The following is a 12,776-nucleotide window of genomic DNA, read 5'->3' on the forward strand; positions in this document are numbered from 1 at the left end:
TTTAAAGTTCAAGAGATCCATATTTAATATCTCAAAGTCTTTATCGGATAGGGTATTAAAAATTTAAGCATTATAATATACAGTCCACCCTGGAAAATAAACAAGGTAAATGTATTTTAAGGACTCCGTTTTAAAAGCTCCTTAGTAAATCAGCCCAGTGACTATAGACAGCTAAGATCTATTTCTATCCTACCAGCTATATCCAAAATTTTAGAGAATGTTATGGTAATGCAAATTTCTGTCTTTATTTCAAGTAATAATATTTTGCCAGAAAAGCAGTCAGGATTTCGACGTGGACATAGTTGTACAACTGCGTTGGCTGAGATTACAGACCGTATTAATGGGGAATTGGATAACAACAAAGCGAGCGTTCTGGTACTTCTAGACTATTCACGAGCTTTTGACTTGTTAAATCACGATGTTTTGTTGAGTATTTTGGTTTATATTGGTTTTCGGTTTAATTCCCAATCTATGATTCAATCTTTTCTAAGTAACAGGACGCAGAGGGTATTAGTTGATGGGAAGTAATGGGAAGTAACTCTTAGGTAATGACTTTCCACTTAGGTGTCCCACAGGGAAGTGTCTTGGGCCCCCTTCTTTTTACAATTTACACGTCTAATTTTATTAATTCTATTCGCCATGGTGATTATCATTTATATGCCGACGACACTCAAATTTTATACTCTTTTAACCCAGAAAATGCGACAGAGGCTAACCTTAGAATAAATACGGATCTTCGGGCGCTTTGTGAGGTGTTCCCGGGTCACATGCTGAGGTTCAACCCCTTGAAATCTGTGGGTTTATTATTTTGTAATGATAAACTACGTGAAAATATCTTGAGTCAGTTGAATCTAAGTATCGGAAACGCTAATATTTCTTTTAAAATTCCACTAAAAACCTGGGTTTAATTTGTGACAATCAACTAAAATTTACCGAACACATAACAGCTTGTATTAAAAAATCCTACTGCGCCCTTAAACCTCTTTTTCCTAATAGGCTTTACTTAGAAAAGAAAACCAAAATTGAAGTGTGACGCACTCGTACTATCACACTTTAACTTCGCGGATAGTGTTTATGGTCCTTTTCTGGATACAACACAGGCCCGGAGAGTGCACAAGGTTCAAAACTCATGCATACGTTTTACATATGGCATGAGACGTGGACAACACGTATCACACAATAAGAAACTTTTTAAAAGAGGATTCCCTTGTAATATATCGTCAACCGTAAATAAATTTCAAGTTACTCATTTTAACATCTTTATCCTGTTTCAAAAGAAGGATCAGACAGCAGCTTCTCAGTGAATGAGTTTTTATGGGCCTTTATATGCATTTCAGAGAAGATAAGATATTATATACATACATTTTTTTTCCTAACCAGAGCTTAATAGTCTTACCGTGTACTATCTCTGTACCGCTTAACATAATGCACCAAGTCATCTAGCTTTTCATTAATGTATTGGGTTTTATTAGGCTATGCTTAGGTCACGAAATGTAAGTACGGCTTTGAATTTTTCTACGGCTTTAACAGCCTCTCCTTTTGGAGAGAAGCTGACTATAAAGGCCATTTGTTTCATTTATATATTTGTTTTGTATTTGCAAAAGTGTTATAATTAATTGAAAACAATAAAAGTCTTACAAAGAGGCTGTGTCTTTGTAGGACTTTTTTTTATAGGAAGGTTCCATATTACCTTTTTTTTCTACCTGAATCCGAGAGATTTCTTATATTTTTTGAAACACCCCGTATATAGAGGATAGCCTACAAAACTAACTATAGGCAAAAGTGGATGATCTTTTTAATATATATTTGGGAAAAATACATTTTAGGAAAAACACCATTTCAAGATCAGATGTAAGAGAGTTAAACAGTATTTCAATGATATTATTTAATTTATTCTAAATATTCATAGTTGGATATTTAGGAAGAGGAATATAAGTGTTAATGTCTTAAAAAAAAATGATCTAGTATAAGTCTTACATAAAATGAACATCTATTGAACTTCTCTCTAAGGGAGAGCGCACACCAAAGTGGCGTGACAAGTGACAAGTAGTAAGTAGCGCGCGTCTAGCATGTTACTTTAAATGAAACCAGTGACAACGAATGATTCAGAGTACATCAAAATGACAATGGCTATGACAACACAAGTTCGTAATATTTAAACGGAAATGTCCAAGAACTTGCATGGAAAAAAATTGCGAAAGAAATGAAGGCAACAGGTAAAGAAAACATTATTTATTTATCAATAACTTTTTTGATTAGCCGATCTGTTTCAATTCCTCAATGGCTAAAAACATGACATATTTTTATTGGCATGCCCAATATCATTTGTTACGATATTTATTAGGAAAAAAACGAATAAGACAACATATGAGGGCTAAAAACATTTTACTTTTTACTAGAATACCCTATTTTTATTTACCTATTCAGGAATATGTACTGACAAATCTATAAAACACAGTGGTCATTCTGCCAAAGCAGGGCACCAGTAGGATGATTAAAAAAATTACATAGTCTATTTCTTAATTCTAATGCACCATTTGTTGGCCTGCGATGCCCTACCTGGTTGTACTGGATTATTATTGGCTATAATATGTTCTTTCAATTGAAATGTAGGATTAGTAAAAACTCTATCATAAATACGTATAAAATTGTATAATACACAAATAGCTTGAATGATGCTATCAATTTTATCAATATTGCAACATATTGGAGTCTCCAATACTCTGAACTTTGAAGTTAGCAAACCAAATGCACACTCAATAGACCTTCGCCCTCTAGAGAGTCTGTAATTAAATATTCGTTTGTCATTTGTTAAATGTCTTCTGGGATATGGTTTCATGACACGATCTAAGAGGGGAAAAGCTTCGTCTGCTACAAAATAGTAAGAAAAACTTGCATTATCATTTTCTCCTGGCAACGGTTTATATTCGGGAAGATCAAGTTGGTCGCCAACTACTGCTTTTCCAAATGCGCTTTCTTTAAATGCTCTGACATCACTATTTCGTCCATATTCACCAATATCAACTGATAACAATAGCCCGTCTGCATCAGCCACAGCTAACAATACAATAGAAAAATATCCTTTGTAGTTGAAGTATGCTGACCCAGATTTCGGGGGGGCTTTAATCCTGATATGCTTTCCATAAATAGAGCCAAAGCACTTAGGCAAATTCCAAGTATATTAAGCAAGTTCCCAGTATCTACTCGCTGTTTTAAGCCATAATTGTCTTGATGGTTTGGGCAGATATTCTGGCTGGAGTACTGTCCAAACTGCTGTCGATGTTTCGTACACAATTTTGCGTACAATAGTATGTCCTCTTAAAAAATAGTAGGATAATGCTTAAAACGAAGTACCAGTAGCAAAATATCTGAAAAAGAAACAATGCTTGTATAAAAATATTTCAAGAAAGTATTGTTTCAACTAATAATATGTATGTGTTGTAGAAAGTAAGAACTTGCGAGGATCTCACACACGATATTTGAAAAATTGTACACCTTCTGGTTCTGCCACCAGAAAAACGCGACCTTACTACCTCGCTGAATACATGCAATTTCTCACGCCATTAACCAAATCCAGGCCAATGAAGACTATCCTAGAACCTTCATTGCAACCATCTATAGACTATTCCTGTGCGAGCAATAGCGGCGATAACGAGTCGCAATGTGAAAATGAGGAAGATAATGAATCCCAGCATGTAATGGCTTTAGAAAATGAGTCGCCTCTTCTGTCACCGACCGAGAGCAATTATTTGACTGGCAATACTTCATCCAGTGTGCATAATTCCCAATAAATCTCACTAGCCAAAAAACCTCGTATAATCCCTAAAACTGCAGTATCGTTATAAGAAGTGAATAAATCCGCGCTGGAATACTTTCGGTCTAAGAAGACGTCTGTGGGAAAAGCATCGACTATAACACCATATGAAGACCCAGACATTTCCTTCCTAATGAGCATGGTGCTTGATATGAAAAAAATGAACGAAAACCAAAAAAGACGCTTTAAAATTCACATGTTGTCAACTGCTGGCAATATTTTGGAAGAAAATATAAGTAGTTCCAGCACCACATGTTATAACGATGGACTGTAAACAGACCTGAGGACAGTAACTGAGCCCACCACATCAGTCCAACAAAATCTATTGGAGTTTTTGGACTTCCAGCGACCAGAGTATAATGAATAAATGTTTTTGTTATTAATAAAGAACATATCTTTTATGTTATGATGAATAATGATTATATGATTTAATAATAAAAAATAGATACATACCTTATTATTATTAATAAACGTTCTGCAGGAGATATTGCATATCTATAATTTGTATCCTTTTTCGAAATTATTGGACTAATTTGTCAGTAATAGCTCAAAAGTTTCTCTTCTCATTCTGTAGAAGGATTGGAATTTCGCCGGATACATATTTAATTCTTTAAATACATTTAATCCACTATGTCCTTGTATCTCTTTCCAATAAGGGTGTACACAAAACTCACGTTGCGGACGAGTTTTGTTCATATTGTTCACGTTTAAAAGCGTTAGCATAACTTCATTCTCAGAGGACGCATTTTGAATTTAACTAACCTTTTTAATGTCATGCTACTTTAGTGTGCGCTACCTGCCACGCCAGTGCCATACCCGTGCTATGTCACTGTCATGTTACATGTCACGCCACTTTGGTGGGCGCTCTCCCTAAGACTTAAATAATGTTGCATCTCATCAGGAAACTCAATACTTGTAAAATTGAAAAATCATTTTTAATAAACAATATTAGTATTTACATCATATCTTTCATTGCGTATGCGGTTTAGTTTATTAATTTCTTTATGTTTCAATTGCATTTGCAGAAAGTGTTGCTAATACATTTAATAATGAATATTTCACCATAGTTTTCAGATGTGGTAATACTGTCACAATTGTAACTTCACTAAAGAATTATATAGTGAGTGAGGTAGTTTATATAATTTACTGTTTAGACTATGAAGGAGTTTATATTAAACAAACCGGAAGATACGCAAAAACAAAAATTACAGAACATAAAAGAAGTGTCAGACCAGTACTGGCATTTGCTGGAAGCGACCTCGATGTTGAATGGTTCTGGACTAAATCGGGACCGCTGACTTGCACTTAATTACGTCAGACTTCTTTTATAGTGCTGTGTGGTACTCCTCTATTTGCAGTGGTTAAGTCTATTAGTACGGACAAACACAATATAGGTAAATTGGACAAATATAAGACATCACAGGTTCTGGGATTCTATGGGAAAAGAAAACATAGATTAAACACGACTTGTTGAACAGAACTATTATAACCGAATTCGATTTATATTCAAAAATGATATGATTAGATCAATTGACTCCTCATTTGGTTCAGACAAAACAGTATATATTGTTAAGGGGGTAGGAAAATTCCTTTTAACAAATTCTTTATAGAGATATGGAATAAAATTTATAGGACATTCCAAAAAGAGATGCTTTAAGTCTTCAACAGAGCCACATTCACAATATGGGTTATCTTTAATCTTTAGTTTCTGTAAATGCTCTTTAATCAGATAATGGCCCGTCCGTAATCTGATTATTGTGGTTATATATTTTCGATTTTTGAAAGGTACATTTGAAAACCATTTGATTTTTGGGAAAGTATTTTGTATTTTAGAGTATTGATAGTTCTAACTATGTACTAAAGTTCTCCAGTATACTTTAAACTGATTACTCATATCATCCAGGTGATGATCAGGTTAAAAATTTCCATAAAATCCACTTTCATATCTTTCAGGTCTTTACCTATTCTTGCCAATAAATCCGCCACCTCATTACCAGGAATGCTCGAGTGTTCAGAAATCCAAGCAATTCTTATATCAAAATTGTTCTTATTATCTAGAAAAATTAACTGGTTGGTTTTGATAGACCAGAAATCGCTTGAAGTTGATAGATCATATTTATTAATTTTTTGTATCGGGCTTCTGGAGTCTGAAAAGATTATTACCTTCTTCAAATGCTTATTTATAGCAATTTTTACAGCATCGTGTATAGTCACGCATTCTGTTTTACATATACTTATTGAGTCTGGGAGTCTAGATCAACATTTATAGTCGATGTCCGGAATATATATCCCATCCTAATCTTTTATCTTTTTTTGAGGCGTCCGTGTATATATAGGTATAGGAGTTTTTAAATTTTTCTGTGGCAGTTAGAAAATATTGTTTTAACATAGTGTCGATCACTCTTGTTCATTCCTAAGTCTAAGATTTTAATTGGATTGTTCAGGATATCAAAATCAATTCCATAGCATGCATAATTTGTATCTTTAATTATTGTGTTTAGGTAAGAAAGGAATTTTTGTAAGGCGATTATCAAATATGGAACATTATCAGAGTTAATGTAAGTTGGCAATGTAATCATTTTTCTCCGGATTCTCTGCAAAATATCTAGTATTGGATAATTAGTCATTGAGGTCAACCTTGTAATGTATTTATTTGCCAAGGTTTTTCGTCTCTGCTCCAAGTTTACCATTGGCGCTTCCGCTAATAAAGCCGCTTTGGGAGTCGATTTCATGCAACCCAGGCATATTCGCAATCCTTCAAAAAAGACTACGTCCAATTTGTCTACACGCTTTTGGTTTACAGGTTTTAAAAATCGAGCCAAAGTCCAGGTGGGATCGAATCATTGCTCCAAAAATTGTTAACAGGGTAAGAGGGTCCCCTCCAAACCCTACAGACAGCGCGCAGCATGTTAAGTGCTTTTTTAGCCTTATCAGCTATATGGTCAATGTAAGTGTTCTACTTTAGATGTTCTTGCAGGATATGTCTCAGATATTTAACATAGGGCTTATAATCAATAACATAATTGCCAATATGTATAGGTGGAGAGGGATTTTTGCGATTACTTTTTGTGAACCAAATTGCTTCACACTTCTCGACGGAAAGGGAGAGATCATAATCTTTTAAAACACCATTAATCATTTCGAATGCTCCATTTATTTTATTTGTCATAACACTGATATTGGAACCTTTCATAAAAATAGCCAAGTCATCAGCATATCCAATTATTTTTGCAGAATCTAAGTTTAATTGAAATAGCTCCAAGATATACAAATTAAAAAGTATAGTGCTCAAAGGAGGAAACCTGTGGAAGTCCTTTTGTAGCTAGATATGGGCTATGAATGTGCCATCAGCCTTTCTGCTGTATAGAAGTCTATTCACAATAATTTGATGAATAAGATTGTTAATTTCAATAGAAATTTGAAGATGATTTAGTTTATTATACAATTTATATAATTATATTAACATTATCAAGTGCAGACTTAATGTCTACAAATACTGCAATGACAGATTTAGACCGACCAAAGGTCTCAAGAACTGAATTTGAGAGATAAGCAATATTATCATATATGCCCTTGCCTTTCCTAAAACCTAGTTGTTCATGTGTGAAAGTATTATTGTTTTCAAGGAACCATTCCAATCGATTTTTAATCACGATTTCAAGGATCTTACAGCCACACATTGACAGCACTATAGGCCTATAATTTATCGGTAGGACAGGGTTTTTCTTTGGTTTTAGGATATGAATAATGTTATGTTTTCTCCATGTTTCTAGAATAAGTCCCTCAAACAGACATTTATTATATATATTTAGTAAAGTTATTTTTGGTCTTGTTGGTAGATGTTTCTACATTGGGTAAGCTTTGTCATCCATGGCAGGGGCGGACAATTTTTTATTTCTTAATGCGTTGTTAAATTCATTTAAAGAAAATGGAATAACACTATTGTCATCCCGTGGTTGCAAAACAACAAAATCGGGATCCAGATTCACACTAGACATAATATTTTGGAGAATTTCTTTTTTAATATCATCTGAAATATTATAGTTGCTTGAAGTATTATTTATATTATTTGAAAATTTATTAATTTTATTCCACACATAGCTAATATTTGACTCTCTATTGAGAGTTTGACAAAAGCGCTTAAATTTTTCTTTTTTCTTAATTTTAAATCTCTTTTTAGTAGTTTCAATGCATTTTTTTGGAGTAAGGTAATTTTCTTATAAAGGAGTATTATTAAAGTTATTTATTGCATTTTTCCTTTCTTTGATCCAGGTAGAACATTCCTTGTCCCACCACAAAATGCCAATGTTCTTAGAAACACCACACTTTTTAGTAGAAATAGCAATATCAGCCGCTCTATCCATGATGTCCATTAATTCATTATAGGCCATATTGATGTCTTGCATCTATTTCTAGTATTATAATATCATTATAAAGTTGCCAGTTTGCTTTATTAAGGTATCTGGCCATAAAAGGTGCCGTAAAAATTTTCCTTGCGTTTAGTTTTAGCGATAGGTTTAGTTCTAAACAGGTCGGGTAGTGATTGCTGTTAGCGTCATGTATGACTTTCCAGCAACTGTTTACTATGAATATACCACTTACCATAGTTAAATCAAGAGCACTAGAGTATGAGTTTGGACTTTGTACCAACGTACATGAGCCATCATTGATTACCACCAAATTATTATCTGATAAAATCTGCAATTAGTTTTCCCCCTTTGTTGACAGGAGAATCATCCTATAAAGGGTGGTGTGAGTTAAGATCACCCATTATAATGGTTTATTCTATGTTTACACCCTGTATTAGGTCTTCCAATAAATTGGTAGTAATATTTTCATCTGCATTGACATAGATATTTATAAGATAAAGATTACCTAGTTGAATGATAATGTATTGGGTTGAGTCCGAATTGAAGCTTTTTATTTTGTTATAAATGATATTCTTTTTAAAACAGGTCGCAATCCCACCATAACCATCTGGTCGATCTTCCCTGATTATATTATATGGTGGCAGAGTAAAATTATAATGTGATTTTAGCCAAGTCTCATTTAAGAATAAAATATCTGGTGATTCCCTATGAATTAATGATATCAAATTATCCCTATTGGAATTAATTCTACGAATATTCCACTGTATAATTTTAAGATTGAATTTGATGTATAATATTTTAATTTTAAATGTCTGTGTGGGAGGTATTAAATGTTGTGTGTTAATTGTATTTATTTATTAGTCTGACAATTCCAGATCGATTTTTAGATCTGGGTTTTGACGGGATAATATGAGTTTTTTTAGGGTGTCAAGATAGTCATTATTTGTTGTGTTCATAACAAATTGTATACATGTTTCCATATTACAAGGTAAATTGAAATTATGCTGTGCACTAATAGGCTTTTGAGAAGTTACTTGAGAAGGACTTAAAGAATTTAAGCATGAGAAAGACTGTTAATTAATTTGAATTTGAGAAGTGTGGTTAGGATCGTATTTATTAGGTCTAGAATTAGGAAAAAATAAGCTTTCTTCGTGGAGTTTTCTGTCATAGCCTTTTTGGACTATTCTTTTTTTATTGTTATTGACTGTAGCAACTTAAGAGTACGCCCTTTTAATATTGCTATTGTTCATGTTTTGGGTTCTTTTTTGGGAGGGTGTAATAGGTGTTGAATTTTGGGGGTACTGAGATTTTAATATTGTGTTTGGAAAGTCACTTGGATTGTAAACAAATTCTTCTTTGGTGATATAAGATTTTTTGCATGCTTCATTTGCATCATGGAAAGTTAAAAATCTTTTTTTCAGTCCCATTGATCATCTGTAAAACTAAACATGGGTTGTTCAACCATCAGTGAGAGTTTTCATTCTCTCTCAGGATCAAACAATATATGCTCTTGTAAGGAATTTGCGGTCTTAAAAAAAGATCAATAATAAACACTTCAGCTTTAATGATATCCAAATTTCACCATTACCACAATATGATTCAAGGGCATATTCTTCAATATCTTTTAATAGTAGTGCTCCATCTCCCCTTAGGAATCTACTGATTTGGACAAGAATACTTTAATGACTGCAGTGATGTGACACAAAAAAGGAATATACTACTAGAACAGGTAGAGTTAGTAAACTTGCTATTAGATTAAATTTAGAGTACTGTATTTCTAAGTTGTGAAACTTTAGTTTTGTTTCATATATTTTTTTAAGCGTGTTCTGGGAGAAGTGTCATGTATTTAGAATTATAGCTTCAGTTTAGTGGAATTTGAACGTGCCCTAAGACTTAGCATTTGATATGATGCTAGGTATTTCGTAAAAAATAATCTAGATTAAGTCAGGATACGATCACGTTTAGTTTTGGTAGTAGTTTTTGTAAGAGTAGTTTCACCATATGAGGCCATTTACCAAAAAAATAAATACATATTAAAAACCCATGTGTTGATTGTTTAAAATATTACACTAAGTAGTCTTAAAATTATACTTTTATGACGTAATTATTTTATTTGTAAACAAGGAAAGTAATTTCATAGTGATCATTTAAGAATTTTGGAGCTCAGATGAGATTAAGTGCCTAAATGTGTATAAAAAGTCTATTTCATTTTCTAGTTATTCTTTTGCATTTTATTCCTCAGTAAAGTTCTAAATAGTCTTGAATTTATATTTTTGTAACATGCACCTCCTTGCGAACTTTTATTAAAATTCCGAAAGGTAGCCGTATTAAAAACCTATATTCGAAAATTATTTATTTATTTATCAATATGATCCTGATAAATTACCTAAAGTAATAATTTTATTTCTAGCACAATAAGCTTAACACTTTACAAGGTCCCCATTTATCACCGTCAGAAATGACATTTCTCCATTTTTAACTTAACCCCATTAAACTCATACAGTATCAATATCGACTAAGCAAGCAATCGAGTCTACTTTTTGCATAATTTATTTGGGTTTGTCTAAATATAAATAGCGCTAAACGTAGTAATTGGATCGACATTTATAATAAATAAATAAAATAGAAATTTACCTAAATCGCTACTGATTATATATATTTTACAAATAAGCATTAAATCCGGTTCGTGATCAAAATTGGATATGTAGTTTTTGAGTTGTGGATATTATGCGAAGCCGCGCTCAAATATTCAGCATTTATATCATAATTTTATCCTAAATTGAGCTAAACCATATTCACTTTTCTGAGTATTAATATTTCACTTCTATTTATGGGTTATACCGCAGTGCGTACAGTGGATTTAATAATAATTAATAGTGTTATCAAAGTTTTAATTCAATATTATACGGGCGATATATTTATTCATTAATTTAAAGGATTTTTCATTAAACTTGCCAGCAACATTTTCGTTTCATGTAGAACTTTCTGGGGGGTCATAAAATTATATTTTTCTGATAGGAATCAATTCGTTTGCAATTAACGTGCAATACAAAAGATTGCACATTTCAACTTTTTTGGCACATAACCCCAATATTCGTTGACAATTGCTAAGAAATGTGATATCATCATCATCATACAAATGCGTGGAAACCATACATATTTTGAGGGAGCTATTAATTATTGGGTTTTTCTTCCAGGAAGATCAAACATTTTTGGCTTCAACTGCTTGGAAGAAATAGAAAATTACTTCATCTGCTTAAAAATAACCGATTGAAAGAGATCGTACGTCAAATACATAGAAACTGGAATATTAAATTGTTAGGATTTATCAATTGAGTAAAGAAGACTTTAAATGACTGGAAGCTAAATGTGATAAAATAAAGTTTTCAGGAACGAATTCACTTTGTTTCCCAGGCTATACAGTGCATCCCAAAAGTTATGTCTATATTCATTTAAAATTCAGGGGTGTGTTCGAAACATAAACGCTTGGACCCGTCGATTTTTATTTCAAGTTGCGCATTTTTGTACGTGAAGTTAGTATATACAGGATTACTAAAAAATAAATTACGACCATCAACTTAATTTTTTCAAATGAAGGCACCTTTTTTTATTTCATTTTTGAATTTCGCGTGGAATTCTACGTATGTTTCATGCATCATGTCCTATACCTAAAGTCAACAGTTATCGAAAAAAAAGACGACCAAACATTATTATTAAAGTTCACCTTACGAGTCACCTTATCTCTGAGAATCTGCAAAGTTGCGGTTTTTAATTGCGGAAAAAATAGAAATTCTGTGCATGATTGGGTTTGGTGATAGAACACGTACTCAAAGAGAAGCTGCTCAATTATTCAATGAAATCAAAAGGTCAAAAGGTGGTGAGTAGAATAGAGGCTAAATTTAGAGAATTCGGTCATGTTAGAAATCTGCCGAAATCTGGTCGTCCTGCTCTAGATGAAACTGAACAACTTGACGTTTTGCTTTCTTTGGAAGAAAATCCATGCACTCCTCTGTCGCAGATTGGGGCAAATTTACACATGGCGAAATCTGTAGTTCACCGAATAGTTAAAAAGCACGAATATCACCCCTACAAAGTTATTCCTGTGCAAGAGTTATTTGATGACGATTTCGATAGGGAAATGAGTTTTATGAACGCTTACAAAACATATGCAATCTAAATAATAATTTAGTAACAAATATTATTTTTTCCGATGAAGCCACGTTGTGTTTAAATGGTAGTGTGAACAGACAAAATTATCGATATTGGGCAACAGAAAATCCGCATTGGATGATGGAGGTAAACACCCAGTACCCCCAAAAACTAAATGTGTGGTGTGGAATAGTGCGCGGAAGAGTAATAGGTCCCTTTTTCTTTGAACAGACTTTAACGGGACAAGTGTGTCTCGATTTTCTCCAATTTGAATTAGTTCCAGCATTACTAGCTTCATTTCCAAATTCATTGGATCCAGACTATCCTGACGAAGAACTAATTTTCCAGCAAGATGGCGCTCCTCCGCACTATGCTGCCACTGTGCGTACATTTTTGGATGAAACCTTTCCCAATCGGTGGATAGGAAGGAGAGGACCCATCGA

At 33.2% G+C, this 12,776-nt stretch overlaps 1 long non-coding RNA gene across 1 annotated transcript; it reads left to right on the forward strand.

The window, feature by feature from the left end:
- The first annotated feature begins 2,121 nt into the window (after positions 1-2,121).
- LOC126738202 (uncharacterized) lies at positions 2,122-4,266 on the forward strand. The gene is made up of 2 exons (XR_007661254.1): positions 2,122-2,216; positions 3,445-4,266. It is a non-coding gene; the product is annotated as an uncharacterized LOC126738202 (long non-coding RNA).
- The last annotated feature ends 8,510 nt before the right edge of the window (positions 4,267-12,776 follow it).

The sequence above is a fragment of the Anthonomus grandis genome, chromosome 1, assembly GCF_022605725.1.
Source record: "Anthonomus grandis grandis chromosome 1, icAntGran1.3, whole genome shotgun sequence".
Taxonomy (NCBI): domain Eukaryota; kingdom Metazoa; phylum Arthropoda; class Insecta; order Coleoptera; family Curculionidae; genus Anthonomus; species Anthonomus grandis.